The sequence below is a fragment of the Pogoniulus pusillus genome, chromosome 5, assembly GCF_015220805.1.
Source record: "Pogoniulus pusillus isolate bPogPus1 chromosome 5, bPogPus1.pri, whole genome shotgun sequence".
NCBI lineage: Eukaryota > Metazoa > Chordata > Aves > Piciformes > Lybiidae > Pogoniulus > Pogoniulus pusillus.
This window is the reverse complement of record NC_087268.1, coordinates 1,059,080-1,063,582: the sequence shown is the minus strand read 5'-3', so window position 1 is coordinate 1,063,582 and position 4,503 is coordinate 1,059,080. Positions and strand designations below refer to the sequence as shown.

The following is a 4,503-nucleotide window of genomic DNA, read 5'->3' as shown; positions in this document are numbered from 1 at the left end:
TCACTTCACATCCTTTCCTCTGCAGAGAGCTGCAGAGTGCACACTGGAAATCCCTGCAGGAGGTGTTCAAGCTGGCTGAGCTTGGAGCTCTCTGCCAGCCTGCCTGATTCCATGACTCTAAGGAGATCTCCCATGTGCCACCCTAGCTGGAAAGCTTCTCCCATGTGCCAGGCTGGTTGGATGCTCTCTCCATGAGGCTTTGGGGTTTGATTTGTTTCCCACCTGGCTGTTAGCCAAAGCTCTCCCTGCCCAGACCTGGTGGCGTTTGTTTGCCTTTCACTCCTCCTGCCCCCACCCCCGCAGCACCTGAGGCCAATTGCAGTCTCCTCCCCCCCCAGCTGTGGCCACTTTGCCCTCCCTGCTCCCTCCCCCATATAAGCAGAGCAGGAGGAGCCCAGCCCCAAGCTGGGCCCATTGCGGGCCAAGGGATCCTCCGCCTGGCATCCCAGGTGAGTGCGCACGGGCGAGCACCGGGGTGTGGTGGAGGCTTTCAAAGGCCGGGGGGCCTCGCTGGCCCCCTGGCTAGCTAGGGCCAGGTTAGGGCTAAGCTGCTGAACATTTGCGATGCTCACTTTTAGCTCACGGGTGATAAGTTTGTGCTGTTGTTGTTATTGAGGCTGAGCTTTGTCTGGGAGTTTGGAGCCTCGAAGGTTTTGCTTTAGGCTCTGCGGTGGATGAGAACATGGAGCAGGAGCTGGAAACCGAGCAGGAGCCCCGAAAGTTTTGTTCTAGGTTCTGCGGTGGATGCAGAGATGGAGCAGGAGCAGAACTGGAGCTGGGAACGGAGCAGGAGCCTCCAAAGTTTTGTTCTAGGTTCTGCGGTGGATGCAGACATGGAGCAGGAGCAGAGCTGGATCTAGGAACGGAGCGGAAGCGGTAACGTAGAGTGGGGAGGAGGAAAGCAGCAGAGGCTGCCCGGGGGCAGGGGCAGAGCGGCGGCAGGAGGGCAGAGGCTGCCCGGGGGCAGGGGCAGAGCGGCGGCAGGCCGGCGGAGGCTGCCCGGGGGCAGGGGCAGAGCGGCGGCAGGACGGCAGAGGCTGCCCGGGGGCAGGGGCAGAGCGGCGGCAGGACGGCAGAGGCTGCCCGGGGCAGGCAGCAGGGGTTTGTCTGCTCGCTCTAACAGGAGGTTTGTGTTTTGCAGGGCTGGCTGGAGGAGCACAGGGGCCGGAGCTGCATTCAGCTGCCCGGGGGCAGGCAGCGCTGCCAGGACCCTGGCGCACACCCGCACAGGCTGTGCCGTGCCCCGGCAGGAGCTTTTGCAGCAGCTGCTCTCCGCTGCGGGTTCAGTGTCCTGCTGCAAGGAGGCTCTGCCTGCAGCTCAGAGCTGCCTTGCACCGTCTCAAGGGGCTCTCCAGGAAGGAGTCCCTCAGCCTGCTCTCAGCTCTCCTTCAGCTGCTGAAACGTAGCTCGAAGGTCTCCCTGGAGCCTTCTCCTCTCCAGGCTGAGCAGCCACAGCTCTCTCAGGCTGCCTTCACAGCAGAGCTTCTCCCACCCTCTGCTCATGTTTGTGGCTTGCTCTGGAAGCCCTCCAGCAGCTCCCTGTCTCCCTTGTGTTGGGGGTGCCCCAGGGCTGGCCACAGCAGTCCAGGCTGAGCTCTCCCCAAAGCAGAGGGGCAGATGGTTCACAAGCACAGACCCCACAGGCTGCCCAGCGACCTTCCCACACTGCAGCTACAGGTTTCAGTCAGATCCTTTTAGTATCAAAGCTGAGAGACTTGAGGGCTAAGGCACCAGCAGCACTGTGCTTCAAGCCAGAGAAACACCAAATAAAAGGAGACCTCTCTTAATTGCAGTTTAATTGCCCAAGCCAAGCACTAAGACAAGGAACATGCAGATGAATTGGGTGACTTGCAGAGCCTTGATAGCTTTATGAGGCTGCTCCAACACAGTGACCAGTTACAAACTGCTTCCCTGTGGAAGCATTTTCACTTTCAGTGTTCTCCAAGCACCTGATTTTTCACACAGACCCTTTCCTCTGTGGCCCCAAAGGTATTCATTAATTAAAAGGAAAATCTTTGCTTTCCAGTAAGGACAATAAGAGAAATGCTTTGGTCTAAACAATCCTTGAAGCTTTCCTCTTGGATTGTTGAAATGAGCTGTAATGAATGCCAAGTTGCTGGCCAGGTGAGCTGAGTTCAAGGCAAGTGTTGATGAACACAGCCAAAGGACAAAGCCTGCTCACACAATGTGCCTCAGCTGAAAGCACAAAGTGATGCCTATGTCTGTTTGTTCCCTCCTTACCTGCTGGCCATGACCCTAACTACAGACCCTCTGCCTGCACTGCCTAACAGGCTCAGCAGTGTCAGAGCAGAGAGGCAGCCACAGGCTCTCAATGCACACCAATGGCTTGGGCTGCAGCTCTGTTGAGCCCTGGGTTTAATCCTCCCTTCCTAGCCTGTTCTGCCTGTGAAAGCCTTCAGCTTAGCCTGCAGCTCCTTCTGGTCACATCTCCAAAGCAGAGGGAAGCCTCAGGTTAAGAAATGCTGGCAGCACTCAGACAGAAAGCAACCTGAGTGAGAGACATCTCCTGATGCAGCTTTAAAACACCTCTCGATGCTAGAGAGCCACAGAACAATCAGGAGCTATGGAACTTCTTTACTGTGAGGGTCACAGAGCACTGGAATAGGCTTCCCAGAGAGGTTGTGAGGTCGTCTCCTATGGAGACTTTCAAGGCCTGTCTGGATGTGATCTGTGTTAGGATTGTCCTGCTCTGGCAGAGGGGTGGGTCTTGATCATCTCCTTGGGTCCCTTCCAACCCCTAACATCCTGTGAGCTGTGATTACATGAGGTTGGGAAAAGAGGAAGAACATGATCATGGAATTAACCAAGTTGGAAGAGAGCTCCAAGCTCACCCAGCCCATCCTAGCACCCAGCCCTGGCCAACCAACCAGACCATGGCACTAAGTGCCCCAGCCAGGCTTGGCTTCAACACCTCCAGCCACAGCCACTCCACCACCTCCCTGGGCAGCCCATTCCAATGCCAATCACTCTCTCTGCCAGCAACTTCCTCCTCACATCCAGCCTAGACCTGCCCTGGCACAGCTTGAGGCTGTGTCCCCTTCTTCTGGTGCTGGCTGCCTGGCAGCAGAGCCCAACCCCACCTGGCTGCAGCCTCCCTTCAGGTCCTCCAGCCAGTTCTTGACCCACACCAGAGTGAATCTGTCCAAGGCAGGAGCTGCCAGCTGTGCCAGGAGCCGTTTGTGGCAGATGGTGTCAGAGGCTTTGCTGCAGTCCAGGCAGACTCCATCCACAGCCTGCCCCACATGCACCAGGCAGGTTAACCTGCTCATGAAAGCAGCTCAGGTTGGTCAGGCAGGACCTGCCCTTCCTAAACCCCTTCTGGCTGGGCCTGATCCCTTGGCCATGCTGTAGATGCTCTGTGATGGCACTCAAGATGATTCTTCTCTACTGAGAACACTTTGGCTCAGTTATCTTTCTAGCTACCTTCTACATGTTGGTAGGGAAGAAATAGGAGCAACTGATATGAATTGTACAGTAGCTACCATGCCTTTAACAGAAATCTGTTCAGATAAGAGTCATTCCTGGCATTCTGATGATCATAATGGGCCTTAGGCCTTTAATTCTCAGTGTGACAGCTGGCAGATTCCTTCACAAAACCATCACTGACCCAACAAAAGATTTGTCAGTTGTAAATAGAAAGTAAGTCATAGAGCAGGTAGCCATCCAACATAACTTTGCAGCATGTGATCATGCCTTCCTTACAAATAAATGCATCACAGAATCAGTCAGCTTGGAGGAGACCTCTAAGATGATGAAGGCTGTCAACCCAGCACCACCATGCCCACTAAGCTGTGTCCCTAAGTGTCATGGATGTGTGGGTCTGTAATAGTGCCAGGGATGCTGACTCCACCATTTTACTGGGCAGCCTCTTCCAATGCTTTAGGGCTGTCCTGGTAGGGCATACATCCTGCCAGGCAGGTTTAACCCTGGCTCTCCTCCTCCTGTTGTGCTGGGGTCTGGGAGCAGTCAGGTGAGCAATGCCTTGAGGACTAGGGGGGCTTAGCACCAGGTGCCAGGTGTCTTGTGCTGCCCTCACCCTGCCTGTGTGGCCCAAGGAGGTGCCAAGCTCTGAATTCCCTGGCCAGAACAAGGGTGCTCTGCCTGTTGGCCAGCTGGATTTCAAACTGAAGTATATTAAGGGGGGTGTTTTAGAAAGCCAGGCCTGTCTGCACCCTACCTTTCTGCATCCAGCCTGAGTGTGCACAGAGCCTTCCTGCCTCTCTTTAAGTGCAGCTCGTTAAAGGCAGCCATGTGTTGCAGCTGACACCTGCCAGCTCAGCAGCATCTCCTTCCCTCTGCCTGGCAAACACTCCATATGCTGCCCTGGGGTCATTATGGCGAGTTTGAAAGCGTCTTTGACACAGGAGACTTCCTCAGGGGCCAGAGAGTGGTGAGTCCCTCTGCTGGAGTGAAAGCCAAGCCTCCACAGGCAGAGTTAGAATAGTTCCTCTTTCCCAAGTTCTGCTTGTTTAAACTGCTTCC

General features: G+C 55.4%; 1 long non-coding RNA gene across 1 annotated transcript; it reads left to right on the top strand.

The window, feature by feature from the left end:
* The first annotated feature begins 381 nt into the window (after positions 1–381).
* On the top strand, positions 382–2,443 carry LOC135175626 (uncharacterized). Its single transcript, XR_010302405.1, has 2 exons — positions 382–876; positions 1,142–2,443. It is a non-coding gene; the product is annotated as an uncharacterized LOC135175626 (long non-coding RNA).
* Positions 2,444–4,503: the final 2,060 nt, after the last annotated feature.